The sequence below is a fragment of the Lagopus muta genome, chromosome 1 (genome assembly GCF_023343835.1).
Source record: "Lagopus muta isolate bLagMut1 chromosome 1, bLagMut1 primary, whole genome shotgun sequence".
NCBI lineage: Eukaryota > Metazoa > Chordata > Aves > Galliformes > Phasianidae > Lagopus > Lagopus muta.
The window spans coordinates 85,004,941-85,021,852 of record NC_064433.1 but is presented as its reverse complement, the minus strand read 5'-3'; the positions used below and the strand labels follow the sequence as shown (position 1 = coordinate 85,021,852).

The 16,912-nt window shown below is 35.9% G+C and overlaps 1 protein-coding gene across 3 annotated transcripts in view; it reads left to right on the top strand.

The window, feature by feature from the left end:
- Positions 1-16,912, top strand: part of LOC125702206 (ABI family member 3 binding protein) — a 306,563-nt gene that overhangs the window by 118,870 nt on the left and 170,781 nt on the right. The window contains exon 1 of one of the 3 annotated variants that reach the window (XM_048965323.1): positions 16,186-16,260. The exons of the other annotated variants lie outside the window; for them this stretch is intronic. The gene's annotated coding sequence lies outside the window, so the exon portion shown is untranslated. Of the gene's footprint in view, positions 1-16,185; positions 16,261-16,912 lie in introns of those variants that run through there. 3 annotated transcript variants of the gene reach the window in all.

The window sequence follows — 16,912 nt, the reverse complement described above, 5'->3', positions numbered from 1 at the left end:
CATTACTCTTCCCAGATTAATAGCTTTTTTACTAGATCAGTTTACAAGTAGATATATATTTTTAAAACTGTCAGCCCTAAAATTACAGCATAAGACCTTGACAGTCAAGCTAGGATGTTTTTATCTCGCTTCTTAAAATCGTGAAAAGAAATCTGCAACAGGAACTTATCAAACAAAAGTAGGTGCCCACCACATGCCCACTACTTTCAGTAAGAACTCACTGAATGAAACATCTTTATTTGCAAATCTGCGACACAACCCATGAAGGCAGTTGCACTGAGCTCTAAAGTTGATTAAGACACCATTAAGTCTGTTCTACAGAAACATTCAGAAGAATGGGTGCAGAAAGCTATAATATAAACTTCAGATACAGGTGTAAGTTAAAGCAGTTAATACTGAGACTTTGTATAGGACAGCAATAGAGTTTATGTAATTCCTTTTGAACAGATTGATATCAGGTTAATTTGTTGTTCTCTTATGAGATGAAGAAAGAAAGGCTTCTGATTTTGGATAAAGTTGTACTGAACTCACCTCAAAATTCCTTTGGTATCTGTAGATTTCAGCATTGTTTTTCTCTTAGCCTAATCAGCATCATTCCTGTGCACAGGCATATATTTACCTCTCTGTTACCTCTCCATGGAACTGGGACCAACGGGTCCATTGGCTGGAGTCCATTCCAGGCCAACTCAAGATATTTCAGATGCTTAAGCATCCTCCTGAGAACATTTTGGTTTGCAAACAGCTTTTCCATGGTTATATTTTAGCTAAGAAAGTAAACAGATGGCCTTTGCAAAGGCTTCCAATAGCACAGCTCTAATATTGAGGTTTTGTTTCACTTAGTCAGAATCAAGATTCTTCAACATGGGGGATTTAGTAAAATGCCTTAACAGTTAACAGGTCTCAACCAGCCTAGAGAAATAAGACAGAATGCAATGTTCTCTATGCTGGGGATCCAGAATAAAACATTCAGTCTTTTGTGCAATTCTAGGTCTGGATGTAATCTTTGAATCTTGTTGGTAACAAAATGGGCATCATTTGACTGAAGCATTTTTGTTCAGATTCTGGTTCTATTGTTCCATAATATGAGGACTTTGAGTGTATAATCACACATAAAATATTTATTTAAACTGAATTTATTACCAAGTACCTAGGTACCATGCATGCTAAGTAAAACTGCAAACTACAACTGAGATGCAAGATAAATTATGCCACAAGTGGATCTGGGTGGGTAACAGTCATTTAAAAGAAATATGTGCATCACTGCAGCAAGTTCATATTTCAACTGCCCCATTTTTTTATAAATGATAATTCCCTAAAAGCAGTACAGAAATAAGGAGACAGAACTGCTGAACATCTTGAAAACTCTCCCAAAATACACAACAGACAAAGACTTATTCACAATCTGGCAGAAAAAGCAGTTCTCAAGATTCACAATAAGATCCTGAACTAAGGTGGCAACAGATTCAGACATACTGAGTTGATATAGGTATTAACTTATAAAATTCATATTGACTGTCAGATAAAATGGAAACCAGGCAACCTGAGTGGGGCCACAATGCTAGCTGAACTTGCAACAACATGTAACTGCAGCACAGTCATTCGCACTTATATCTATTGTCAGGTATTCTACAAAGACACCCTTTCTGCAAGCAAATCCTCTGCCTAAGAAAAAAACAACACTGTACAAAATCTGAAGTGCATGTATTCAGCATAAACATTTCTGCTGTTTTATCACTAGCTATGATTTCTGACCATTTTCGGTCTGCCTGCCCTTCTGCCCTCTTCATACTCTGCTCTTCTTGTCTTTATTGACTAAAAGCATTGCGCCCTGTTCAACAAATCAACAAATCAACACACTGACCAACCAATTCCCCAAACATGTATTTATCTGAGCAACAGTGTGTTTACCTAACTTCAGGCTTGAAATAGTTTAAAATCAAGCCCAAGTAGAAATAAATCACAATATTACACACATTCTTAAGTATGTCTCAAAGGAAATTTCAGATTAATTTCCTAGGCAGTTGTTAGCTTGATAAGTAGAAACATTTCATTGAAATCCTGTTGTAGAGTCTACACTGAACTTTTTTTTTTTTTCTTGCTAGATATGGAAGTCTTATAACTGCTAATATAAATACTAAAAAAAAAAAAACTTGAGAGCATCAGCTGGCTTTCCGGACCAAAGTTCTAGGCAGCCAACACTTTTGCAAGAATAACCTTCTCTGTCAATAGTTATTTCCATAAAATTGCTTTTAGTAAGCAAGAAGATAAACAAAAAATCATCAGAATTAGGCTGACCCACTTTATACATTCTGATGGTTTGATCTTTGCTATGTTTAGCCAGAAACGTTTTCTTTTTTCATTCAAGATCAGTCCTGCTTAGTTTATCTAACAACTTGCAACATCCTTGTGCCAAAATCCTGCAGTATTTCTGGGAAGACATTGATCCTGTAAGCAGACATGATTTTTCTGAGCTTTTTTTTATCATGAACTGCCAGAAAGTTTAGTGCAGACCTTATTAAGAGACAAAATAATTAACCTCTTCTCAGCTTATGTGCATCTATTCTCTAATCCAGTCTAGAGATTCTGCTTCAAATAGTTGTTCCATTCACCTCTGCGTGACTTTGATCATTTCAGTAATAATACTTGCTTATTCACGTTGAAGCAATGAAAGATTAAAGGCAGATTGATTATGGTTAGTTGCAGTTATGTGAAATGCTGAACCAAACAGCTTCCTTGCAGCATTAAAAATGACATTTGAATTTCCAAACCTTACTACTTGCTTAGGCCCGAAGTTTGAATTTAGAAGCCTATTAGAGCCTTAATTTAACAAAATCTGAATGTGAGTTAGTCCTAGAACTTGCCTTTCTGGAATAGACATAGTGTTAAGGCAGACGCAGCATATTAGCATCCTACCAGGGAGAATCCTACAGTTATAGTTAGCCAGGGCAGAAAATAAAAATATTAGCAGCATCCAAAGATCTCCTGCAGGTAAACTAAAAATTGCTAATAGCCAAATAAAAATTTTAAACACTTGCTCACAACCACAGATCTGTATATTGCACCCTTGGGTTTTTCTATTTACTCTTTACATTCCTGGACAAGAATGTCAAATAAAGAATGAAATGCAGTCTTAGAAGATAAAACAGATTTCAGGGGAAAAGCAGTAGATAATTTTATCTGCAAAACCAAACCCATTGCTAGGAGATAAATCCGAAGTACGTAAGAGAAACAGGTAATGAAGACAGAATTATTTGTCATGATATCACACATTTATTTCTAAGGATTAAATTGTCCTTTGATGGTTCTATATGATGCATCTGGAATAGGTTTTGTATCTTTCACTGTCTTTGAAATATGCTGTTAGAAACCGCATGTATCATAACTGATCACTGGTCTTGTGTGAAGGACTGCTGACAGTGTCACCCTCAGTACTGTGCACCTACAGTTTGAAAGCTTCATAAGAATCATCACCAATCTAGTGAGCAAGGCAAGAGCAAGTTAGGTAGAACATGGCAGAGTGGTTGGAATTGATCACTGGATAGCCCAGGTTCTGTAACTTGGAAAAAGCAGTTAGTTGTCATAATGGGTGATTGAACCACTCTTTAATCTTAACTATTAATGTAAAATAAAATACATTTAATGAATTACTTGGTGTTTGAATAATGTTTGACCAAGAAAACCAGAAAGTGATGCTGACCCTTCTACATCTCAAACGTGTTGTACTGACACCTTTCTTTTGGCTGAGATGCAGTGAGAATAACTGCCCCCAGCTCCTCATTATTAGACTCCCACTCTGTTTCCTCTCAAATCCACCAGATCTGAATGACTAGTCAGATGCATCTAATTCATTATGGAGAAATCTAACTCTTCAGCCAACACAGAAGCAAATGGATTTGGTTATCTGTCTGAAATTCCAAGCAGACTCACAGCAGCAGAGTAAAATAACAATAAAATGCCTGAGGCTGCCACCACAAGTGTCACACTCAAATGAAGATGGAAGTTCACAGAATTATAAGTTCTGTTCAGGAGCAGATCTAACACATGAAGATAAGTTATTCACAGGTGGCAGTGACTGCTAGAACAAAAATTTCAGAGCATCTTTCAGCTGCCCGACAATGTTTCTGACAGTCTTTCAGATCCTTAATCATACAACAATGGTACTATCATCAGATAAAGTCAACCTTCCTTAATATGATAGTAGAAATGCAAGCAGCAAAGGCTCTCACAAGAACTGGCTACTGGTCTTTGAAATTACACCAAAACTCAATAGTATGTTCAAAATGGGTGTACAAGTTGAGAACTCAGTGTAAATTTCAGTGGCTTAAATCAACCATTTAAATATCCAGATTATGATGGCTTTCACAGACAGTGAGGAAAGCTTACAGTACTTCTAAGATAAATCTTACTCTTCCAAATCTACCACCATCCTACTTCCTCCTAGGCAAAGTAATTTCTACCAGTTCTACTCATCAGATCATATGCAGCCATCTTCCTGTGAACAGCTTGTCAGGGCAAACAAACACGAAGTGCTGTGGTAGAGAATACTGAAGGACAGCACAAGCACAGCACACCGATTCTCAGTGGATTCAATAAATGCTGCAGATGTTGGAATCTCCATTATCTCTTCCAAAATTCCTGCCAGCACTGCATTTGTTTGCTTCCTTTCCTTTTGTGCCTGCCACTGAGCACAACAGGACAGCTGCTCAGAAAAGACAGAACTTACTTTTCTTTAAAACTACACCAGATGGGATGTTCATTTACTGGCTTTGTCCAAAACAGTAAGGTTTAGTGCAAGATGGTTTTCCAGATATGTACATGGCCAAGTCTTTTCTTCCTTCTTCCATTCTTCTGTTTTAACTAAGCTCAATTTTACATAAACTGTTGGTTGTTAAACCATTTTGGAATGGATTTCTGCTAGATCAAGTAAATGCAACTTCTGCTTTTAGTTCCTTTATAAACTAGGATAGCACCATTATTGACAAATATTCAGTATTTCATTTTTATTTTCAATAAATGCTTAGGCATTTGAATTATGCTGAGCACTTATTTAAAGACAGTCTTTAAGAGTCAGAAAAGATAAAAGTATTGCTCAAAATGTTTCCCCTCAAGTATTTGCAATATATTTGGTGTGTATATGCAACAAGAACTCCAATTTATTCACTGGAGATTTAGATCTAGATCTAGAGAGAATTAGATCTTCTCTAAACTCTCTTCTCATAAACAAACATTAGCACTGTCAGTTGCATTTTGCAACTCACTGTTGAAATCAGAACCAAAGTACTTCCACAAGCGGCCTCAAAATGTTTACTAGTTATTAGGCCAAGCATTTATAGCCTCCTATGGGACAGCTAACCATAAACATGTGAGCAGTCTTAACTGACTCTTACAGAGGGCAGTACTACTACATATACACACACTGATAGAGGACAGAGGTGAATTAGAGAGACACTGTTAAAAAAAACCAAACTGCAACAAAACGTACAATGGTACATTTCAATTACGGTGAATTAGACAGTTAAACAGACATTTTCTTAAACAAAATCATTGCACTTGATTCAGCATTTCTCTACTGTTTGTCAGTCATGCAGACTGAAAAATTTCTCAACTGTAGTTCACGTGGTTTGCATTTGGAAAACCAATATGTTACAACTGCTTACAAAAAGTAAATCACAATAAACTTAAAGATGCTTTTAAATCACAGAACCAGTCATGGAATTTGCAATCCAAAGAATGACATTTCTAAGCTTTTTGACAGCACACTGTCAGGACATAATAAGAAATCAGAATCACAGAATCGTAGAATGGCCTGGGTTGAAAAGGACCACAATGATCATCGAGTTTCAACCCCCCTGCTACATGCAGGGTCGCCAACCAGCAGACCAGGCTGCCCAGAGCCACATCCAGCCTGGCCTTGAATGCCTCCAGGGATGGGGCATCCACAGCCTCCTTGGGCAACCTGTTTCAGCGCATCACCACCTCTGTGTGAAAAACTTCCTCCTAATATGAGGAAAAACTGTGTGAAAAACTTCCTCCTAATAGGAGGAAAGAAGATAACGCAGTTCCCACTAAGAGTGCTTGCCAAGTTCCTGTCATGAGTTTACGGCATACTACCGGTAATACCAAGATCTTTCTCACACCTGGACCAGGACAAGGAATCCACCTGAAACCGCTCTAAAGGGCTGGAACTGGCAGAATGTATCAGGATAGGACATGTTACTGAAGCACTAGGGGCAAAAGTTGAAGATTCAAAAGCCAAGGGTCATTCCTCATTGTGTCACTCTCTTCCTTTTGCATAAAAACTGGGTAGTTTTCCAATACAACCTCCATTAATGACCAATTCACAGCACAATAGCCATTTTCTTTAGTTCCTCCCTTTCCATTTTTGTTCCCTCTCAGCAGAACATATTCTCTCTTCATAATTGTGTGCGATGTTTGATGGCCCATAGCTAGAAAAGATATTTTCAAGAATATTGTTGTCAAGAGAGGCTGGGGAAAGTTTGTGACATACTGAAATCATCTTTGAAGAATGCAGGGGAAAAAAAAGTCACATTAAGTGGATATTGAGAAGTAGTTACTACTTTTAATATAAACAGAAGTATTGCTTTCATGCACATTTTTTTTTCCTTTAAAGTACTTTAGGTCATATACTGGAAGTGCTGTTTTATAAGCTCTGTGCTTTTAAGCAATAGGAGTTGGGCCTTCCTGAGCTGCTGAAGCTGTCTGGTGTTGTTCTGACAAATAGCGCACATGTCTTTAATTTGCCTGCTTTGCTGTTCAGCTGTGCTGTATGTAGAATTTTATTTGCAGAAAGTAGTTTATGTTACATATATTCAGACCATTAATTTTTTTTAAGGTATATCTATTTCCTGCCTATCTATTTTCATTTGAGTATTTTTGAGGTTAAAAAATACTGTGCAAGTACATCCATCATCACTTTTTCTTTTTTTCATTCCACTTTTCTTACTTCTTCCTGTCATAAATTTCTTTCTCAAAATATTTTGTCTCAAACTATTTTGTCCCAGGTTCAGTGATTTCTCATTCTTTGCATCTTCGTTTGTGTCTCACCACTGTTCCCATCTCTGTATCAGTTTTTTTTTAATCAGATGTTTGATCCAAAGTTGTAGAATCAATGTTACAGTACCATGATGTAGAGGCACCCTATAAAAGCTCTCAAGATGGCTAAAATCTCTAAAAAACTTGACTGGGTCCACTGAAGCAAACAAGAGTAAGGCTGTAGGAGAGGAGCACAAGTACTTCTGTTTTCTTCTGAGCTTCAGCTTTAGAAGTCTAAGAATTCTGAGTAGGAATTAAAATTTATATACAGTCTCTGTAGATTCACACCTGTCTGATGAGCGTTTAGCTTGAGGTCTATGTCTTTTCTTTGGGATTTTATCCAGAATTTTGATTTTTATACTTGCTATCTGAACAGTGCCTTCCAATCAGTTTATTTACAGTTACCATCTTCTCTGTTATAACAATTGAAATGTGGCTTGAGACATATTAGCTTGGAATCTTCTGCAATACACTCAGTTACTTGAAAATGAAAATTGGCTTTGCACACTGCATATTTTAGTTTTGGAAAGCTCTTACTTTCTCCTTATTCCCAAAGCAAGATAGCTGTTTTATAACAGTACTGGTTGAGAGAGTGGTATAAATTCTCTTCTGATTTCTTCTCTCAAACTAAACACACTGACCAAGTGAAAAATTATGTATGAAAGAACTGCATGGCAACTAATATGTTAAACAAGCTTCTTGGAAGTTGCCATTACAATACAGTAGAAGAGTTAATAGCAGGCATGAGTGCATTAAAAAAATATTTTAATGGATTATAGGACAATATAGTTTGGTTACTTTCACTCTGAGTGCAATTGTTGTTTTCTTTTTTTCAGTTGCAATGTTTGCTTATATATTTAAATGGCTTTTAAAAGATTGAGATAAAGTTTATTCAACTATTAAATATTTATGCAAAAAAGAAATCCTATGGTATGTCCAACTGTAAGCCCTGTACTCCGAAGTATGATTAATTAGCTGTTTTCTTGTCTTTAAGAGTATTAAGAGGATCCTAAAAGAAGCAAAATTACAAGTGGGTCCTACCGGACAGCATTTCCCATATTTGCTAAAAATTCAGACCAGCTCGTTCCAAACCTTTAATTAAAACAGTCATACTTAATCAACAAAAATATTTTATTGAAGAAAGTTTGTAACATAAAAGCACTCTCAATATAAAAGCAATACTGAAGCTGGGGAAAAAAACACAACTGGTTGCATCAAGTTTGTTAGTGTCTGTCCTGACCAGAATACTAATACAAAGTATGCAAAGAGTAAGAATACTTCAGATAATATTTGCTTGATGTCATTTATATTTATATGATGTCATATATGCTATTGCCTGAGATATTATGCATCCTCAGCTCAAGAGAACTGGCATAATCCTTCATAAACTTCCAACTTGATTATAAATTAAAGATTCTACCTCTTCGTGTGAGTTCTAGAGAATTCTAACTCCTTTTGAAAAATATATGCATCTGCCAAATAATGCAGTATTTCTTCTATTCTGAACAATGACATCCAGTGCTTCTCAGTGGGCAAAAATTATGTATAGTAAGCAAACTGAAGCTAACTGTAATTGTCGTGCTATAGGCTATTAGGTTATAGGTTATTAACTTTGCATCTTAAGAGCTTGGGGTGTCAAAAAATGTATTATCAATATTTCACTCTACACATGCAAGAACAAAGGGTAGTTCTGCTTTTGTAAGACCCCACACATTGGTTTGCCAGTCAGGAATGTATGTAGTAGAAATAGATACATTAAAGAAAAGACATATTCAAGAATTCAAGTGTTTCACAGCTCAAGTAAGGTAGCAATATTAAAAAGCAAAACAGAAAAAAGTGTTTTGAATTTAAAAGCAAAAATGCACTATTCACTTCTACTTAACTTCTTGGGAAGTATGGCTGACTTTCAAGAATTCTGGCTGGACTTATTCCTGAGTGAAGTGCTAATCTCAGCATGGCAACTTTCATGTGCTTTCCTCTTTTCGGGTCAAAGTGTACCATCTTATTATGAAATAATAAAGTAGTGACATAAATCCAGGAAATTCATGACTTCATACTGGGTACGGCAATCATTTTTTAATAAATTGCTGGTACAGTACTCTAAGGGCATGGAAATACCAAGCTGTTTCTAGAAAATCATTATTGATCCATGCCTGGAGTTCTTTTGGCAGAGTCCATACCACAAGGGACGCTGAATAGAATTTCCTTCTCAGTGGTAATTATGTGAAACTATATTTAGACACTTCCAGTGGAGCTTTTAAATGAAGGAGGAAGAATTTCTACAGAACACCACAAGTCTTTCACCTTACTTCTATAGTATCCAAATAAAATTTTGATTACTTCCATATGACCTTAATTTTCATTACAGAAACCTATTTTAAATTACTATATATATTGTGAATTATTATAACATTTAGTTGAAAAGATAATTTTCCCTTCATAGAAGCTGCCAGAATAAAATATTTCACTGAAGATGGAAGGCCAAATGCATGTACTTGGGCATCATATGTAGAGCTGAATTAATGCCTCATCAGGGGCTTTGACTCAGGTAGCAAAAGCATCTGTATGTTTGGCCATTGTGGCATTCACGTGTATTGCCATAACAAAACATAGAAAATGTTTGAATTGTTTGTTTTATGCTATTCCAAATAAGGGCCAATGAAATACCAGTGTATTTATGGAGGAAGGAGAAGAGGGAAAGTAATCAGAGCCTACATTTGGCTCTATCTATGGCTAAAATCCCTCAAGAGAAAAATTTCTGTTCAGAATTTTATAATTAAAAATGTAAAGACTACTAAAAGAGTTGATCTTGGTGGTCTCTTCCTTAATGATTTTATGATTCTATGAAGTCTTCAATCTGTTTTCAAAAAGTTACAAGTCTCTAAGTAGCGCAAAACTAATATAAAGATAGAATGGAATGCTGCTTATGGAACAGTCCAATCTTGTATCACCGCTGGAGTCTGGAGGCTAAATAGAGGAAAAAATAATCCTGCTCTGTGAATACATGAAAAGAGCTTTCACAAATAATCCAATAGCTGGAATATGAGTGGAGTTGTGGTATGAGTTAAAATAGAAATATCTGAGCTGCATTTGGTTGAAAAGCGCATCTCCAGCTTAGAAGTATAAGTTACTGACTGCATCAAAATGACCAGAAACAGCGACTGAGTTGCTTGTTAATATGGATAAAATACATTTTGCAAGTGCCTCTTCACATTAAAGACTGAGTTTAGGGGAAGAAAAGCACTGAGGATCTGCGTTCTATAATGGTATGGAATTTAATAAGTTTTTTGTCATTTGGGGATGACAGGAATTCCTAATGTTTAGCAGAGAGGGCTTGGATTCTGTGGAGAGAAAATGATAAATTACAGAGTGCAGTAGAAGTGTTTCTTTTCTTTAATGGAAATATCAGAAACTGGCAGAAGGCTTAACTCAGAAATGTAGACTGACTTTCCATAGTTAATTATAAAGAGAATTTGTAGGGAGAAGAAATCTCTCAGACACCCAGCTCTCCTAGTTTGCTTTTAATAAGCCACATAGGTTTATCCAGTGTTATAGACTGCAGTCAGGCAACAGCTGTCAAAAGAAGCTAAATGTTAGTGAAATTACAGCGCAACCATGATGGCTTTTTCATGCTACTATTAACATGGCTTTGCATGTGAGACAGAGATCCCCAAACATATCTTTGCTATTAGTGAAGCCGATTTGGATCAACACAGAATAGGAAGTGTCTACCAGTAGTAGTTTCACGATATGGCTTAAACTGTGATACTTTCTTTCATACTATTACAACCCAAAGTTGGCTTTTGTATTAATGGTCACTGATTTTGGCAAGAGGATTATGTATATGTGAAAAAGATTTTGTTGTTATTTCAATTTGGTGCAGTGTTGAAACAGTCTTGGTAAGCATTATTTAAATTTTCATTCTTTTCCCATCACAGCGTTGTGTCAGGCTTATCAGCACTGCCATAACTTTAGTTATGCTGTAGCATAATTATGTGATGTCTTCTGTTGGTATAAGAGTATTTCAGAGTATATTTTATGAAGGCAGATTTTTGATACATTCCAGAAAGGAAACTCATCTGTTTTTTATTTTCCAAACTGTGTTTTCTACATACAGCAGAGTGTATTTTAATCTTAAAGTCTGAAAAATTACTTTGTTGCTTCAGGGACTCAGAGTGTTTTCTGCATTAGTCACAGACAAAGCGATGTCAAAATCATGTGGAAGGCGCTTATAACTTGTCTGATGAGCTCCATTTTTGTGTCTGCATGAGATTTTTCTGGACCTACAGAAATCTCATTCAGCGAAATGAAGAAAACAGAGTGTGGTCCATGAATTCTAGGTGCAGTGACCTGTAGTCTTGTCTAATGAAGTGATGGTCACTGGAAAGTGCTGGAATTTACTTTTTCAAACTGCAAATACAGTGAATTAGAGAGAGTGATCAAAAAAGCTGTTGTGCAGTTTTCTTCAAAAAGGCTGCTGCAACAGAGTTTAATATGGTTAGAAAACTGATTGACTGCCTATGCATAAAGAACAAGACGGATTTTCTGTGTTTGCTGAAGATTTACTGGGAGCCTTGCTATTCTCTGAGTTTGTATGTTGATTTCAATAGAAAGTTGCTCATAAAGATGCATATGATCTTGTAGTGTTCTTACACTACAGTAAGTATCCAGCTTGCCTCATGCCATTTCCAAGTAACCTGGATTACATTTCTGTATTACAGATAATTTACTTCAAAGCCTCTAGTCACAGCAGAGTGCTGAGTCTTAACTGACTTTCCTTATGGATGTTGCAAAAACGTTTTTTCTTCACAAGCACAGTGAATATAATGCCATTAACACAAAGTTTTTTTCTCCATTCCTTTCCTTTCCCAAGTGAACTGTGTGTGTGTGTTTTGGTATTCATGGCATAGACTACAGTGCATCTTTGGGTTCTGATTTAACATGTCTTTGCCTCAGGTTCCTATTCTGTCTTATGAGAAATTTATTAACAATTGCATGCAGGAGTGGCAGTATCTGTGAAAGATCTCTGTTAATACTATTTTAGTGCATTATTTCAGGATAGAAGTCTTTATTTCTTTGGCCTCATAAGTTGGTTGACTGGAAATAACTACAACAGAACTGTAAATACAAAATTTGATCTTCTTATGTTGTGAGGATCCAAAACAGGTGTTTCCTGGAGCATGAGATGAATCTCATAGAAAACAACAGCAAAAGTATAAAATGGATGTGTGACAGAGCTTAAAAGAATTCAAAGACTTTGGTGTGAAAGGTGAAAGAGATCTGGATTCTAAGAGAGTGCTTTTGCTGTTCTGGCTGGGGAAGGAAATAAAAAAGCAGAATGTGCTGTTCTTTTCTATTTGCCTGCAGTTTTTGCAAGGAGTACCAGAAATGTGTATGTTTGCTTTTTGTGATGAGAGAAATGCCATTGATAAATCGATAAAAATACTGAACTTAAAACCACACATTCTCTGCATGTTAGGCTATGCCAACAGATATTTCAGCCAATCTTGATAACGGATGATCTGTAATATAATGTCTGTAACTAGTTTTATATCTCCTTCTTCACAGGATATTTGAGGGTTTTTTTTTGCTGAAGCAGAGCATCTAATCAGTTTGGGTTTTTTTTAGGACTATATTTCTCTTTTCACTTACCCTTAGTTCAAATACATATTATTGTTTTGTTCTTCCTATTTTTATGTGGGCTTTTGATTTTATATTTAGGCGTAGTATAGTAGTATTGTCTTAGTTTCAGCTGGCAGAGAATTTTTTTCTTCAGGGTGTCCGATGTTATGTTTTAAGTCTAGGAGAAAAACAGTATTAATAACACCAATGCTTACTGTTTCTGCTAAGCAGTGTTGTACAAAGCCAACACCACTTTTCAGTGAAGGGTCCAAGGAGCTGGGAGGGAACAGAATTAGGACACTGACTTAAACTTGACAAACTTCTATACCATATGACATCATGCAGAGTTTGAAGGGGATAGAAGTTCATCACTCTCTTTTGCTGCTTGGGAGCTAGATGGGTATCGGTCAGGGGATGGTGAGCATTGCTAGTAAATCAAGTGATTGTCTTCTCTACATTCATATATATATATATATATTTGTCATAGTTATTATCCTTTTCTCTGTCTTAGCAAATAGTTTTATCTCAACCCACAAGTTCTACTTTGTTTATTTTGATTCTCTTCCCCATTCTATTGGGATTATATGTTTCTGGTAGTTTTTTTCTTTTTGTTTTTGTGACTAGGGATGTCATTTTTTCACGTGAAAAGCATGCAGTTCTTGAGATAGAGGTGACCTCACTGTTTAATTGCATTGTGTCCCTGGTAAAGTTGACCACCCTGATGGAAGCTGTGGAATACTTACTGTAATTCTATAAATCAGGTCCATTTAAATGAAACATTTACTCAAAATAATTAATTAATTAATATGCAAACCTGGACTCATGCATTTACAACTAGATTGCCCTGTACTTCCATTAGTTATTCATATTGTTTTCTGGACAATGTTAGAACAAACATAACAAGTCCTAAATTGAGGTTAAGATGTACTTCCTACAAAAAACCTTGTGTTTTGTTTATCTTAAATTTCTTATAAACACAGGCTTAGACTATCAACTACTGTAGAAGTCCCGCTGGGTACAGATGTTAATTTGTTTATAGCTTGATAATCTTTGTAAATAGACAAAATACTTAAGACTCTGCCCTTAAAATATTTTATAAGAATATTTTAAACAAACAACATAAATGTTTTATTTTGGGCAGTTAAGACATTAAACACAGATTAGAAAACTAGGTTTTAACAAATTATTAGTGATTGGACCTTGTAAATTCCGTGTACTTCTGCATTTGTCTATCATTTCCGTGTTGTACTGATAGAAGTTCTGGTTCAAGTGCTGTGCATTGATAGCTCTTAGCTTTGGGTCGTAGAAACCAAATGGTACTGACATCACTAATCATAGATAAAAATCTGAGGGGTTCCAAACCATTTGATTAATTCCATCTAATCACCAGAAAATACGACAACTTCCTTTTTTTTTATTTCAAAGTGTATTTCAACAATTTATTAGGAAAAAGATATACTACAATTTAATACTTTTTTGATTCCAGAAAGATGTCAGTTCATGTACTTCACTGCTGTTAGAAGTTGCAAAAATGGATGAAAAATGATATATAAACTTCCCCAGCTTTGTTTTCCCATGTATTGGCAAAAATATAACCTAAACCAGCTACATAATCTATGAGAAATACACTTTTCTGCCAGTTGATTCCAAGTGACAAATGGCTTTATCTGAATGGCTGATTTTTTTGTTAATACCACTTACTGCTACCATTTATACTCTGAAATTGTGCCAGTGCTGCCCCTTGACTCTTTTGCTTATAACTGCAAGTGACCATAGTGAATCTATCTGATTAATTTTTTTTCCACTCAAAGTAGTTGGAAGTACAGCTGTTTTTTTGAGTTAGTTTGCTCAGGATTACATCTAATGGCATGAGGTGTAGGCTGACTAGTAGACACCTTTACAAAAAGGTGAAATGTTGCCAGGGCAAGTAAGTAATATTCCAGAAATCATGTTTGTGAACTGGAGCTTGTAAGCACAGTGGATAGCCCTTCCGAATGCCTCCTGTAAATAACTTTACATTTTGTATGTTATAACTCTTCTCACCCACAGAACAGAATTTTCTATACAGAGACAAGAATTCAAATTTGGGAAGAATCTAGTACGCCAGGCCTCTGCCCATTATCAGCCTTCTAATGCTTTTGACATCTTAATGGAGCTCAGTAGTTATATAGTACCTAATAAAAAAAGACCATATGGCTGGTTTGAGAGAAAGAAGTGGAACAGAATCTTATAGTGAATTTAGTATTAGTGAAGAAAAGCTTGAAAAATTGTCTTTCTAAATCGATGGACTCTCCAATTCTGCTCTCTGCTCACAAACTCAAAATAATATCCCACCATTTTCACTGTCCTTCGAAGGAACTTTTGTTTGGAAACAAGGAGAATGGCAGATAGAGTTAGGCAAAGAAGATGGGGCTTTCTTCTGTTTTACATACAAAAAAATAGTATGATAGCGTGTTTGTCATGAATATAACAAGAGTTCTCTTCTGGGCCATTCCCATGTTAGAGGGAGAATAAGATAGCATTCTGGGAGAGAAATGGCCTCACTTCCACACTGTCTGGTTTCCTAGAAGAACAATGCCTTTAATTCTTTTCTTTTAACTTGATATAAGAAATTTAGAGCTAATGCTATTCCTCCCAAGTCCAAAGGGAAGTGTTGAACTTTCATGAATGTTTTCATGAGTGTTTATTCATTTAATTACTTTATTTTGTTTTATCCCTCTCTCTTCCCACTTCTAGAACCTGATATGAAATATTACCTTCCTATAAAGGCAGGAATAGATTTAGGAAGTGGAAGTAGCCTCTAATATCTCAGATACAGATACTGTATGTGAAAAGTTCTGCTTACAGATTAGTGAAATCTCTGTTCTTAAATACGATTATACATTTACACTGGCAGTAACTGAACTATTTTAACAGTCTCAGGTATGAATTACGTTTCAGATATTCAGTAAAGTCAGACAGCAGTCGTAATTCTGCTGCCTACTGGGCAGTTTACATGGAGGAATGTGGAATATATCCAGGAGCTAGGTGTTGCTGAATAGGGGTTTCATATGTTCTTTATCTATTTCTTCTTCTTTTCTTTTTTTTTTTTTTAGCTGAATTCTTGCCAAAGTTAGTTTTTAGGTGACAAGGGCAAATAGAAAATTTTCTAATTGAAAGTAGGGATATAAAAATGAAATGTATTAGAATATGTCAGAATATTCATTATATATTAGAAGCCTGGTTTCAAGTTTGGTGAACATGTTTGTTACATGAAACTTCTCAATTTTGATAAAATGCCATTTTAAATCTTTGTTTTCTTCTTTTCACTTTGTTTCAGGCAACTACAACATTCATTAATGAAGGGAAAGGAAAAGGAGAAGGGGAAGGGAAGGTGTATGGGAACTACTGAGTCACAGCCTGAACCTCTGATTGATCACCTGAGGCGAGCAATGAGTCAGCCAGAGGAGCACAGGTGAAGGCAATTCTCCTGTGCTGCCTGGCTCCCCTCCTCCTAGACCTATTTAAGAGCTGGCTACCTAGTGGGGAAGGATCTCTTCTGGAGGTTGCCTCTGCTGGTGTTTTGTGAGTGAGCCCAGGATAGGGGTAAGCCTTCTATTTATTCTCCTTTGTTATCAAAGTCTGCTATGCCTAACTCTCTTGTTTATTTTTTGGTTATAACATCCTACTATTCTTTGATTTTACAAAAGGAAAGGAAAATGATGAGGAAAATCCCTACAGCGCAGGCTGTATATAATACAAGTGGGTGAAATATGGAAGTCAAAAATAGGAAGTATGCCTGGAGTAGCTTTAATGTACATCCTAAATCATAACAAGTAATGATCCTGCAAGAGAAAAAATATCTGGAATTTATGTACTGTGGTTTGGAATGAGAGTATTGATGTTTCAAATACTACTAGATGAAATTAAACCTTTTTGTGTGAAAAAACATATTTAGATCAAAAATCAATGATATTTTCCCATTGTATTTTCTTTAATAGAAATATAGCATAAACTATCACTGCCAAAGAGTTGAAGCTATTTTTATAAATTAAGCTGAAATGAGTACTGTAATGTAGTAGCAAGAGACCTTTGCAGGTAGAAGAAGTGTAGTAATGGGAAAGTAAGGACTACTTTAAGATCATTAACTTTTTGGGGCTAGTTCTAAATGTAAGGGGTATTCTGATTCTTGGAATTTCTTCATCTAGTTTTCCAGCCAACTTTTCCATCTGAAGATCGATGAAGTCCCTACTAAATC